This window comes from Podarcis filfolensis, assembly GCF_964270895.1.
Source record: "Podarcis filfolensis genome assembly, chromosome: 1".
Taxonomy (NCBI): Eukaryota; Metazoa; Chordata; class Lepidosauria; order Squamata; family Lacertidae; genus Podarcis; species Podarcis filfolensis.
This window is the reverse complement of record NC_139604.1, coordinates 70,869,398-70,883,982: the sequence shown is the minus strand read 5'-3', so window position 1 is coordinate 70,883,982 and position 14,585 is coordinate 70,869,398. Positions and strand designations below refer to the sequence as shown.

The 14,585-nt window shown below is 41.8% G+C and overlaps 1 protein-coding gene across 1 annotated transcript in view; it reads left to right on the top strand.

The window, feature by feature from the left end:
* Window positions 1–1,454: 1,454 nt before the first annotated feature.
* SYT9 (synaptotagmin 9) overlaps window positions 1,455–14,585 on the top strand; it is a 136,060-nt gene continuing 122,929 nt past the window's right edge. The window contains exons 1-2 of the mRNA XM_083598856.1: window positions 1,455–1,746; window positions 8,137–8,269. The gene's annotated coding sequence lies outside the window, so the exon portion shown is untranslated. The remainder of the gene's footprint in view (window positions 1,747–8,136; window positions 8,270–14,585) is intronic.

The following is a 14,585-nucleotide window of genomic DNA, read 5'->3' as shown; positions in this document are numbered from 1 at the left end:
TATAATGGCATGCCACATCTCTGGTAACTCATTTAAAAGTAACATCCTATTGATATTACATAATAGCATTAATCGTCCCTCCCCCCCCCCATATGTGAGGGTAGGGAAATGAAGCTTTGGAGTCAGAATCCATAGAGCTGCTTAGACCCATGGAACAGTGCCAGCCCAAGACATTTTGCTGCCTGAAGCAGAGCCCTACTCCCATCTAGGGCAAACACTTTGAAATGTGCTTTTTCCAAGGTGGCGCCCGCGGGCACCAGTATAACCACCATTAGCTCCCATGGCACCCACCAAAAGGTCTCAATAAATATTTCCTCAGAAATCTACAATACACAAGAGACCGCTTGTTCTTTCTGCTCAGTTCTTGTTTTCATTGGCTCAGCCTCTCCTCCACTGAACACCCCATCCTTAAGCATGCCCAAATTTCATTAGAAGTCCACCCTTGCAACTATTCTTCTCTCACACAGGACAGATGAAAACACCTTCTCTCCATGGGAATGTCAATGCCTTCCCTCCCCATTCATGGGGCAGCTGATGTAGGAGGGCTACAGCTACACTATCTTTAATAAGAGTCATCTATTCCTGCCGAAATGCAGGAATCTTTTGCCCAACATGGGGCTTCAACCCACAAGCCCGAGATTAAGAGTCTCATGACATCATTTACCCGCTGAGCTATCTGGGGCTATATATCTATACTTTACAATTTCCCAGGTCAAGAAAGGTTAAGAACAGGGGGCCGCTTCTCATTCATAGTTTTGCCCTGTGAAATGACTGTTCTCCTTTCGTTGATTTTTCAGCAGGGTTGCAAGAAGGAGCAAAACTGTTTGCAGACTACATCATAATCAGGGTGGATGCATTAAAATCAACATATTTCAGCGGGCCACATCCATTGATTTCATTGGGTCTACTCAGAGTAGCACTTAGTTGGGTGACTAAATTTACATCTCTTCTTTCCTCTAAGGAGCTCAGGGTGGTATATATTATTGGTGGGGCTGGGGAACAGTTTTTAAAAACCAAAAACATTAGCTTGAGGCCATTATACAGTCGTACCTTGGAAGCCGAATGCCTTAACACTCGTACTTTTTGACTCTTGAATGCTGCAAACCCGGAAGTGAGTGTTCTGGTTTGTGAACGTTCTTTGGAAGCCGAACGTCCGGCACAATTTCTGCAGCTTCCGATTGGCTAAAGGAGCTTCCTGCAGCCAATCGGAAGCCGCGCCTTGGTTTCTGAATGTTTTGGAAGTCAAACGGACTTCTGGAACGGCTTCCGTTTGGCTTCCAAGGTACGACTGTAATTATTATTGAGATTTATAACTGTCCCATCACCAAGAATGGTCACACAACATACATAATCCAACTGCTGCAGCACTAACTGTCAGAAGCCAAAGTCAATCGTAGGTCAGCAATAAAAACACACAATGTCAGTCAACTCTTTATTCAAAGCAACCAAAACAGTGCAGCCACAGTAATTCTGCAACTCTTCCCAGTAGATCTTGCCCCAATGAGGCAGTTGCGAGGGCTGAAGGTCCTCACCTTCCTACAGCTGCCTATCTCCTCTCCAGTGTTTGACCCAAGCCATTGTAGACTGCAGGTGCACACAACCAATCTCTGCTCTGCTCTCTTCATTCCTCCGTATGTTCTAGGAAAACAGGCTGAAGGGGAACTTGTTGCTGCAGGAGTGGGAGACTCCCTGGCTACTTCAGCAGCCTGCCTCATCTCTGCCTTTTGACCTTCCTCCTCTCTAGAAGTAAGCTCCATTGAACAATGAAGACATGCATAGGCTTGTACCAAAGGTGCCAACTTGAGAGGGAGATGGGTGTGTGCGACATTGTGTTTGTGATGTCACACATGTGACGTCACATCACAATGGCAGGACATCGGGAGGAGCCAAGGGATGGAGCCAAACGTGGCTGCGATGCAGCTTCGATCACCGGCGTCTCCTTTCCTCTGATCGTCATCCTCTTCCTCCTCCTGCCACTGCCACCAGCCAAGAGCTGCTTTCCCACTCCTTCCCCTCTGCAGCAGGAAGAGGAGGAGGGGAGGAGACAGCCACTGAAGCCATATCACACTCAGCTCCATCCTCAGCCTCCTCCGCCATCCTGGACCCCCTCCCCCGAAGTATTGGAGGGGCAAAAGAGTTGGGCCCCTAGGAGTTGGCACCCCTGGCTTGTACTGTTTAGGGAGAAGCAGAAGCCAGCAGGCTCTGCAGAGGAAAAGAAACGACAGAGTGCAGCACTTCTAAATTAAGTGTTATTCAATCAATAGTGATGGACGGTAGGGTCAACCCACCCTCGTGTAAGAATGACATTCCCAAATTGGCTCATATCAGTCTGCCACAGGTAGTGACAGGAGCCTTTGCTGAGGCCCACCCAAGGCGCTTATTTGCCGACACCCTGGGTTGCAGTTTCAGGCCTCAGGAGCATTTTGCAGCGCAGCCGGTGTCTGAGGCTTGACCATTTAATTATTCCATTTAGCAGGAGTTGAATCCGACATGAAGCTTTTGATAGCAGCACACTCAAGGGGCGGTGTGTTCTTGCCTGTGGCGCCGCTTGAAGTCAACACTTTTTCTTGTGCCTGAAACAGCCGTGTTGAGTGTTGCATCTTGTCAAAATGAAATTCATTTAAAGAGTGTCGTAGTTCAATCAAGGTGCCCATCCTTTTCAGCCAGTGTACATTCTGCTTCTCTTACAAAGGCTTCTCATATCAGTATCCTTGATTTCCTTCCCCCACTCAACCCCCCCCCCCCAAAAAAAATCCATAAGAGGAGTATAGTAGAAATCTGACAGATAATGTACAGAAAGCGAATTGCTGAGTCTTTTGTGAATTATACAATGGAATCCCAGAGACATGTCTTCAGAAGCTCTTGACACCATGGGAGGCCTTGAAAGTCTAGACTCAAAGGACTTTTATATTTTGGAAATACTTTGCTCTGTTCTGTGCTTTTCTTTCCTTATACATAGCAGGGCTTGAAAGCGGAAAGTAAATACTTCTGTAACCGAATGATCAAGGCTCCCAGCCCAGAAGTAGCAGATCAGGTTTTGATTATTGTGAAGCATTCTGTCGATATGAAACATTTTCTTCCCTTCATCTGCTGCTTTGGGGCACTCCCTTTGAAGGCCCCATCTGGACAATACATTTAAAGCACCATCATTCCACTTTACACAGCAATGGCTTCCCCCAAAGAATCATGGGAACTGTAGTTTGATAAGGGTGCTGAGACTCATTAGGAGACCTCTTAGTCCCCACACAGAGCTGCAATTTTCAGAGTGGTTTAAAAGCACAACCCTGTTCCCAGGGAACTCTGGAAACTGTTGGGGAGGGGAGGTGTTCCTAACAACTTTCAGTGCCTTTAACAAACTATAGTTCCCAGGCTTCTTTGAGGGAAGCCACAACTGTTTAAAGTGGTATGATACCGCTTTAAATGTATAATACAGATGGGGCCTTAGATGCTGTATCAAAAGGATCAGGTTAAGGTATTCTTTATTTAAATATTTGTCTATCATCTACCAAGCACCTACAATTTTCTAAGCAATGAGCAGACATTAAAAGATAAGGCAGCCCACAAGCTCATGATCTAATAGACATGACACAAAAAAGGAATGGAAGGGAAGAATAAAGTAATATGGTTTAATATAAAGAGGTACAGCAGTGATGGTCGCAGAGAAAGAGAAGCCTCAAGCATGGAAAGAGATTGATGTTTGTGTGTGTTTTTGAGCTCGACGAGGAGAAAATTATCGTTTAGCCTTTGGCTTGCTTTTCATATTCTGAAGAGCTAAGAGTGGCTTTATTAAATTCCTTTGCTCCATTTGATGAAGATGTTTTGGGGGAAGGGGCAGGATCATGTACAGAGTCAGTTCAAATGTATGTTTTATTATAATGGGTGGTGCTGGTTTTGTTTTATTGTCATTTGCTGATATTTTGTTAATATTTATTTGGAATACTGCATGTGACGTGAATTCATGAATTTTGTTAATTGTTTATCTTTAGCTACTGCAATGCACGTTATGTGAGATTATTCCTGAGGCTGCAGCTGCTGCAGAACATAGCGGCTAGGTTGCAGCATATAACACTTTAGCCATTGGATTTGCATGACTGCTAGTCTGCTACTGGACAGAATTCAGAATATAATACTAGCCTATACTAGCCTATAATGCCCCATGCAGCTCTGGACCAGGTTACTTGAGAGACCGCCTTGTCCCTTATATACCCAATAGGTGCCGGCTGTCTGTGGCAGAGCTTCTCTTGCAAGTTTCGAAGATATCAGAAGCCTGTTCTACAGGAACGTGGAGCAGGGCTTTTACTGTGGCTTCGCCTGTTCTGTGGAACAAGAGGCACCCACTTTCTGCACTGTCTGGAAACAACAGAAGCCATTTCTGTTCTGACAAGCTTTCTCAACTGAATAAATGAGTATTTACTCTGAGTGTCCACTTTGTTAGGGTTTCAGTCTTGTTTTTAATTTGCTGTGTTTTTGTTCTTTGATTTATCATGTCTCTGCCACAGGTGCCTATTTCGTATTGTTTCTCAATTTATCTGATGTTTGTTTGGTTTGGGTTTGGGTTTTTTTTGTATTGCTTTGGGTTGTTTTAATTTATCAAGGCCAACATTTTCTACATGGGCTGGCAGCAGCTTTTCAACTCTCATCCAGAGAGCGTTCCAAGCCATTGCCAACAGGAAATGACCAGGACTGATACATAGGGGAACTCTGGATGTGAATGCATGTGTTCAACCACCTAGCTACGATTCCTCACGCGAAGACACAGGGAAATGGCCTGGCTTGCCACCAGCACACCACACTGACAGATGTCTTCTTGCATAGCAAGTTTAGAGAGAGATGATGAAAGAGGGCAAACTTTTGACGGATGTCGCAAACTGTCTCTAAGGAGATTCAGTTTCAAGCCTTTCATGTCATTTTACAATGGGGAAAAGATGTTATTTCAGAAACGTTATGTAATCCATTTATTGTCTCCATTGTTCGGGTAGCAGTACTGGAGTGTTATTACTTTTTAGAACATGTTTTCAAGAGTGGTGCTATCAATTCCAAATGACAAAGCTGGAAGTCTATCACAATCTGCATTCAAAGGCTGTGTGGAACAAGTATTGTGAGGGGCAGACCAAGCTCAGAAGCCAGGGAAATTGAATCTAATTCTCAGCTATGTTCTCCATCGCCATCTTCGCGAGAAAATTGAGGCACCAAACCACTTTTCTCACGGTACTACTAAGAATAATAAGCATCTGGATGCTTCATGGCACTTGCACAAGGGATGCAGGTGCAAATGTAGAAACCTCATTTGCAGAGCACTGTAACACCGGCACCCACAGAACAGAAATTTACAATCCTACGTGTGGCTTTTCAGAAGTAGATCTCATGGATTTCAATGAGGCTTACTCCCAGTTTAAGATTATAGGATTGCAGCCAGGGATTTTGAGAGGGAAACGTAGTGTCAATGGCTAATCACTAAGGCCACATTCACACCATACATTTAAAAACACCATAACACCACTTCAAACAGTCATGGCTTCTGAATTCAGAGAGCTGCCATTTATTAAGGATGCTGAGAGTTGACAGGAGACCCCTATACCCCTCCCAGATCTACAATTCCCAGAATGGTTCAATAGTCAATCCCTCTTCACAAGGAACTCTGCGAATTGTAGGAAGAAAGAGAGAAGATAAACAAAATGCCAGAAATTTTTTAATATAAAGATATTGTTTAGAGCCAAATAAGCGTTTACAATATACATATCCGTATGAGGAAGTATTATGCTAACAAGATAGACATATGCTTTCCTTATCTTGGGAAATATTAGTGAAATCATGCTCTTGATGTGTTCATAATCTAATATAGGTGGGAATGATCAAATGTATTTGTTTACACACTTGTTATAATGTCACCTCAAGGGTGATGCTTACTCTTGTAATTATCAATGGTTTTTATTTGTTTGTTTTGATATTTATTTATTTATGTGTTATTTAATTTATATACTGCCCTATACCCGGAGGTCTCAGGGCGGTTCACAGAACAAAATCTGAATATAAAACCACAAAATATATAATCAAAATAAAAACAACCCAATAAGCTCCCCATATAGAAATATTGTTCTGACAATAATAAATAAAAGTTTTAAAAACTTTTTTTTAAGTGTGAATTAAGTGGAATTAAAATGCAAACTGAACTTATTTCTCTCCTATCACTGCCATTAGCTGAAAGACACCGTTGGATACAATGCCTACATTGTAATCTGTCACAGTGTAGTATTCTTATCCACTGAGGTAAACATGATGTCATACTTAACCTGAAGAGTTTCTGTTGGGAAGGCCTCAGATGCTCAGGTGTTTAAAGAGAAGTAGGGTCCCTCCCCCTTTCTGGGAAGGAAGGACCCTTAAATTTAACAGATACCTGCTTTCTGTGGATCCTGTTGTGTACCTTTTCCAGATCAATATGCTGAATCATAGAAGGAGCTTCTACAGAAATTAAGACACTCAGAGTGATCATTGCAGTTCTACAATTTACCACAGAATACACTAAGGGACTGGGAGAGGCAGCTATATTAAAGAAGCTGGATATTGCACTCCAATTTAAATCAAAACAATAATCTCTAAGCTTCTAAAACAGAGTTTCCATAGTAACATGTCTTCAAGTATGGGAATATGCATCCATAAATAAGTCATTTTAAGAATTTTTAGTCTCTTTTTTCATTCAGAGAAGCATCCATATTCAGGTTCTAATTCACAGCTCAAGTAGCCCCACAGCTCAAGTGGTGTGGAACTGACACTCACAGCATAGTCTGTTAGCACAGTCTTTATTCACAAAACACTGCACTCTTCCCTCAGATATTTTAATTTATTCAAGCAAACAATATAAGCAGCTTTTGAAATTCTGTAGCATGTTGGTACAAATTTTCAGGACCTTTACAACCTTTCAATAAATTTAAGGGCTGTGGGAAGTTTTACATATTTGGGCAGACTTGTCTAAACAAAAATGTGGTTTTTTTTAAGCAGGCAGCAAAAAGGGTACAGTGAAGGAACCTGCCTGAGATCAACAGGCAGGGAGTTCAAAGGTGTAGGTGCTGCCACACTAAAATATCTATTTCTTATAAATGCAGAATGAGTGTGATGTGGCAGCTGTAACAGTGGCAGTTCTGCAGCTTGAAGCGGTCAAGTGGGCATGTGCACCAATATGCTTATAAAATTATGCTTCAGAAATATAGTACAACATGGTGTTTGCCTTTTTAATGCAGATCATCCGCATCTTATGTCCATTTAACTCACGCAATTTCAACCATATTCCACTGAGGGTTGGCTGGCTGAAGGTCTGCAAATTAAGTGTAAGCAAACCATAGAGCTTAAAAGCTCTTTTTGCACTGGGTTTTCAGGGCACATAAAAAGCTTTAGAGTTCTCTGCCTTGCTTGGGAATCAAAGCCCTCTTGGCACACTGGTTCTGGGATGTTCTTCCGTGATCTCACGGGGCTGCCTGAGTTCCCACAAGTTCTTGCACAAGCATCCCTAGTCTTCTGGAGCCAGCACACCAAGAGGGCCTTACTCCCAAGCAAGGCAGAGTGCTTAAAAGTTCTTTCTATGCTTGGGTTACCAAATATCTTTGGCCCCAAATATCTGAAGAAATGCCTGCTTCCATTACAACCTATCCAAATACAAAGAGGCTCTGTTAGTGGCATGCATAAGAAGGGCTTTTGCGCAATATACAAAATATCCTACCTTCTGCAAGGCTTCTTACACCATCATAAATGTCCATCCCTGCAGTCTTGCTCTAGTCTTTTTATCTCTTCAGGAAATGACACTTGAAAAGAGGAGTCAAAACTCAGATATCTGAAGAACAGGGGGTGTGGGGAGAGCGGTGAGGAGAAATTCCCCCTGAAAGAAATACACAGCTACTTTTTTTCTTTACTTTTTTTCTTTTTGCCTCTCTGTTGGATTTCTAATAATGCCCGCAGAGTTAGAGGTCTCCTAACTTGAGAAGATATCTGTGTATATATTATTGGCAGCAAGACCTCTCCAAGGAAAAGAAGGGCAGATTTTGCTTTCCACAAAGCAAGCGACAAAGGAGGAAAGGCATAATTAGAAAGAAAGCCTATAAAACAGATACAGCCATGTAACAACCTTTGTCTTCCTTGTTTCAACAGACTGTAAATGAGACGGTGACAGACAAGTGCTCCCAGCAAAATGCAATCTGTAAGGTTCAATGTTTTTAACTTCCTGAGTCTGCAACCAAGGATGAAATCTTGCCCTTATTAAAGACAACAGAGAGAAGAAAAGGTAATATTGGATGCAGTGAAGTGAAAATTTCAATTCATTTTCCCCCATAAGTTTTATTTAATGTCCAGAAAGGATGAAAAGGAGTTTCCCTGTTTACCTTTTTGGTTGTTTCCCTTCTTCCAGAATTGCTTTTCCTGCTCTGCATAGGATAATTGTGGTTGTTTTGCATACAATGCTCTGCATTTCATACATTATGCTAAAAGAGACTATGAAAAGATATTGTTTTTGGCATGAGAGACCCTGTTTGATGGGGGTCTCTTGTTTTCTGACTAATCTGGACCTTGAGGCCAGAGCTATAGTGCATGAATCCAGACAACCTAGCATCATTCACAGCAGAGAGTGGCCAGTTGGAATCACACTCCAGTTTGATTTCTGACGTTCTTCTGGTGTTCGTTTTCTAGTAGAGGAACAAAGAATCCGTCCTTGTTATAGGATTGTGAGAGGGGTACTTTTGTTTTTTTAAAAAAACAAGTTTCATTTTATTTTTAAAATGCATTTGTTTATTTGTGTGAACTATAGATTTGTAAATCGCTTTGAGGCTTTTTTGTGGAAACCCATGAATAAATAAATAAATAACTATTGGATTTGAACTGTTGTTCCTCTTTCAAAACAGACAACAGCTAACAAATGTATTTTGTGGCAGCCTCATCTGTGTCTGGGTTAATCGTTCTCACATTCAAACATTACTCCAGGCTGTTGTTTCATTGCTTTCCCCCATCCCAACCCCACAAAACTGTTGCTTGGTCCTAACCCTTCATCACAAAAGGAATATGCAATTTAGCTGCAAGAGTAAAAAATAAAAATAAAAAAGCACTGATATTCACTATTGCTGTCTCTATTACGTGGCCTTTGAAGATGGCCACAGATCAAGTGCTCAGCACTTACATATTAAGATGTGTGGGGTTTTTTCTTTCGACAGAAGGCTCATCATTTGTGCCCAAATTTATATCACACCGCACAACACACACAGTCGTGTTTGGGAAAGAATACATTGGAATTCTTAGCATAAATAACTCAGAGGTAAAATCTAGGGCATGATCTAGTGAAAAGCAAGAAGACTTAAATCTGCTGGTTGCAATGGGAGAGATTTAAGTGTGTGCGGAGGTCTCCCTCTGAAATCTATGGCACTGCTCAGAGTCTGGTTTTGGTTAGAGCCTGACTTCATAATTAAATCCTTTTGCGGATTATTTGGGCTAGCCTTTGATGTACTCTCGGTGGAAGAGCAGCTTCCATACAAATAAAAATGGATGGCGCCAGAGGCATAGTTTAAGTAGTGCAACTTGAAGCAGCTCTCGGATTAGAAAGGTACGCATTCTTGCTTCACTTGGTTTTACAGGGTTTTGCTTTCATGAAAACTCCTTGAGTGGTGTTGCAGCGAGTGCTTCTTCTGCACCCTGCAAGCCACAGCGGATACATAAAATTCTCCAGCAATATCACAGACATTTATTTTAAAGAAGGAGCAGCTTTTGTCCATTTATTTCCTCTTTCTCCTGCCTGATAGAACTGGCAAGCCAATGATGTGCTAGCTTTTAAATTGTGTCCAGTGTCTGGCCAGCTACAAAATGCCATTGCCTCCATTTTTTTCAGTGTGCACCAATATGAATACAAAATCAGAAAGAGACATTTCCCACATCCTGCCTTCTCACAGGAAGCTTTTAACCTGCTTCCTCCCGCCCCCACCCGAGAGCAATCTCTTTTCATTGCATAACTACCTTCGCAATTCTGGGACACGGCTGAACTGCAGCTTTTCGTGTTCCCTGGAGGCATAGGAAGCAACGGTCCCAATTCAACAGAAGTACAGCATCCAGATCAAGGGAAGTAACCGTGCCAACCTATTCTGCCTTGATCAGACCCCACCTAGAGTACTGTGTCCGGTTCTGAGCGCCTCTATTTAATAAGCAGTATGACAAGTTGGAATGTGCGCAGAGGAGGGTGACCAAGGATCTGGATACCAAGACTTATAAGGAACAGTTGAAGAAACTGGGTATGTTTAGCTTGGAAAAGGAAGGACTGAAGGGTGATATAACAGGGCTGTCACGTGGAAGATGAAGCAAACTTGTTTCCTTCAAGTAGGACCCAAACCAATGGGTTCAAGTCAGAAGAAAGGTGATTCTGACTAAACATCAGGGAGAACTTTTGATGGTAAGAGCAGTTTGACAGTGGAAGAAACTACAGTGGTGGGTTACATACGCTTCAGGTTACGGACAATTCAGGTTATAGACTCCGCTAACCCAGAAATAGTGCTTCAGGTTAAGAACTTTGCTTTTTTTGTATTGAACTTTATTACGGCCATTGGCCCATCACACAACAGTTTCCCATACCAACATAATGTACTTAAAACTCCAATTTTAAAACCGCCAAAACTTACAAAAAACAGACAAGAACCAAAGCAAAATAAAACAAAAGACCAACATCATACATTACACTAAATTTGTAACATAAACATCGCCCTCTACTCATAAATTAGTAGAAGACATCAATGGTGATATCACCTAATTACATCCTAAAACATAGATCATAGTTTAGAGGGATTATCCGAGCCGCACAGGAGTCCGTTTCTCTTCTTTAGGGATAGAACGCTGATCAAGAATCTGGCAACCATGAGTGATCTTAAGGGGTCATCATCATTTAGTAGATATCTCAGTTTGGCTTCATTTGTATCATCGGCAATTCCCTTTAGATACTGAGCAAGAAACTTGCTCCTGGCCGATGAATGAAATGCACAATCAAAAATTATGTGATGCAACGATTCCGGTGCCCCACAATTACAATCACATAAGAGCGATATCTGTCCATTGGAGAATCTATTTCTCAGCACGTTCGATGGGAAGGTGTTGAATCTTGCCTTTACAAAAGCATATCTATGAGCCGAAGAAGTTAAGGAATTCAAATAGTTTGGGAGCCTTAAGAGGGGTAATAAACCAAGGTTTAGAGGTGAGCAGGTACCATTGCCCAAGACCATTTTCTGCTGCAAGTCCATCTCCTCTAGTTTACAGGTTACTGTTCTTTTGGCTGGAACTATATCCTGCTCTAGTAATTTGGATGGGGAGATTCCCATTGCCGTAATTTTCAGTTGTAAATTTTTTACCCATGGGCTCTGGAAATCATCTCTCCACATGCATTGTATCAAGTACAAGTTTGGGAGATTGTGCCATAGAGATAACCAGTGACAAAGTATGTGCTTCCACAGAGCGTTTTCCAGGGATACAATATTAAGTTCCATGCGTAGCGCTGTATTACTTACACAGTTGGGCAGTTTCAATATCCCTCTTAAAAACTGATTTTGAATAACCTCTAGGTGGGATAAGTTGACAAAAGTCCCCCAAATTGAGATGGCATAAGCAATTGTCGGGATCACCTTGGCCTTGAAGACTTTCAACGCCGATGGGATATGAAGGGCCCCATCGGTGAAGAAAAATCGCAAGATCGCCAAGGAGATAGCTTTGGCTCTATTTGTAACATAGGCTACATGGGCCTTCCATCTAAGGTTATGTTGTAACCAAACTCCCAAGTATTGGAATCTATAGACTTGTTCGATGACTCTCCCATCAATTCTCCAATTATGGAGTTTCCGGCTCTTTGAGAAAATTAGAATTTTAGATTTCTCATAATTGATTGTAAGGGAATTTGCATTACAATATGATCCAAAAATTTTTAAGGCCCTCATAAGACCTACTCTAGAAAAAGAAAGGATGACAGCGTCATCCGCATATAGTAACAAAGGGCAGCGATAAAGTGCTAGGCGGGGTGCATGAATCCTTTCTTGAGCCTCTATTAGGGGAGTCCTCATGTCGCTTATGAACAAATTAAACAGGAATGGAGCCAATATACAACCCTGTCGGACACCTCTGTTAATGGGAATTGAATTGGTGAGATCGCCCTCCGGGGTGAGTCTCACTCTAGCCGCTGAGTTCTCATGGAGTTTGATTATTAGCCAGAGAAGCCTTCTGTCGATGCCCCAGCGGGTGAGTTTTTCCCAGAGGATGCTCCTGGAGATACTATCGAATGCTGCCTTTAGGTCAATGAATGCCACACAGAGTTGGCCACCCTTTGGGGGAACTTTGCTTTAGGATGAGAACAGAAATCGTGCTCCGGCGGCGCGGCAGCAGCAGGAGGCCCCATTAGCTAAAGTGGTGCTTCAGGTTAAGAACAGTTTCAGGTTAAGAATGGACCTCCGGAACGAATTAAGTACTTAACCTGAGGTACCACTGTACAGAGCCCTACATTGGGCAAAAGATTCCTCTATTGAAAGGGCTTGGACTAGATAATCCTTGGGGCCCCTTCAAACTCTACAGTGCTATGATTCTATGAAAGGGAGGCACTTCCCTTCATCCCAGGATACCCTAATAGAAAGCTAGTCATCTGGGTGGCACATGACTGGCTCCCATTGGCTGGAAGCTCTAGAGATGGATTTTTTTTTTTTTTTTTTACAATCTTAGTAGTAGAATCATGAGGGTCATCAAATCCAACCGCCTTCAATGCAGGATTTTTTTGCCCAATGTGGGGCTCAAACCCACAACCCTGAGATTAAGAGTCTCATACTCTACCAACTGAACTATCAGAAACTACTATTGAAGTTATCCACTCAGATCCTCACCCCCAATTTCCAACTTGTTCCTTGATAACCATGAGAGGCTTATTATCTTTTTATTGTTGCCACTAAAAGTATGGACAATTTTCACTTTACTATAATAAACGTATTATAGTCATATACCCTCCAGGTTCCTAAAGTAACCAGTGCAAGAACAAATACATATTAAAATACATATAACTGTATTTGCATAACTGCAAATACTTCTACATTCATACTTATAAAATGATGCGGCAAAACTATTATCAGTATTATTGATAAAATCTGTATACTGCCCTCCGTCTGGATATCTCAGGGTGGTTCACAACATAAAAAGACAAGATAAAAATCGCAAAATTCATCATATAAACATGAACAAAAGCAAACCAATAACGCCCCTCCCCCCTCTCACAAAACGTTTAAAAGGCATGCCCATATAAATGGTTATATCCATTTTGTTGTCGACAGACAGGTAGCTCAGCCAGTAGAGCACAAGACTCTTAATCTCCAGGGTCGTGGGTTTGATTCCTGCATTGTAGGGGGCTGGACTACATGACCATCATGGCCCCTTCCAACTCTACAATTCTATGATTCTTCAGTGATTATTCCACCGCAGAAGGACTCTAGGCCAGATCTCTTCATGTGTTGTGCCTTGTTATATAATTGTGTGATTACAGCTGCATGTGGAGGAAAGGAAGACTTCAGTCACGGGCTGAGCCAAAGCCCTCTGCCAGGCCTCCTCCCCTCCATCCATGTGTTGAGGTGGAAAGTCCCAGAAAGGGATCAATGCTTCACATGTCTAGGGATCTCCATATGGTTTAGAACTCTCTAAATGGCACAGGAAGCCTATGCACATAAAGCATACTGCTCTCTTCAGACTCCACCCACCCCAAAAAACATGTAGGGGCCTGGCAACAGGGTGTGGCAACAGGGATGAGGCCATCGCAGGTTCTGTTCCACATGTGATTGTAAGCATCAAGGCATAATGCCTGAACAAGGCCAAATCTGCCAAATCTGTCATCTGACAATTACATTGTTTCGGGCTGTTTTATGGGAAGCAATTCATAAATGAAGTAAATAAATAAAGTGACAATGGTGTTTGGGTCATTTTGTAGAAAATGAATCTTGCAGCCAATTATTTATAAAATATAAAAAGAAATATCATAATTACCAGGATGTGATGAAAGCAAAACAAAAGTCACTCTTTTTAAACCAGTGCTTCTATTTTAAACTATTCCACCTCAACCCCTTTCTGCTCTTTAATGTTTTGGAGTGAAAACATTCTTTTGAGAAGTGCTTCTAAACAGCTTTTCTTGTTAACACTATCCCTGGTCTTTTAAAAATAAACACTTTCCCAAAATTATTTCAGCACACGTAAGCAGCCTATTCTGTGACAAATATGACATTAACTGCTAAGGCCTACTGTGTATTTATTTGCTGCAAGTTTCCTGATGATACTTGATAAGATAGTTCTTTTAAACAGATGTACTGTGCAGATTGAAAATGCCTTTCAGTTTAAAACAACCTGGCAATGATTTATCTTTCTGTAAAAAGCAGAGCTTATTTAGAAACAATCACTCTCTAAAAGACCTGGGGCACTTCCACTTGACCTGTTTATTGATCCTTCATCCTGATTTGCTTGCAGGGAGATTAGACAACACTGGCTATTTAATGAGCCTTCATTCTGATTTCTTTTAAGGAAAGGTTGGGTGATGTTTTGTAAATGCAAGTGTAAATGCCCACACT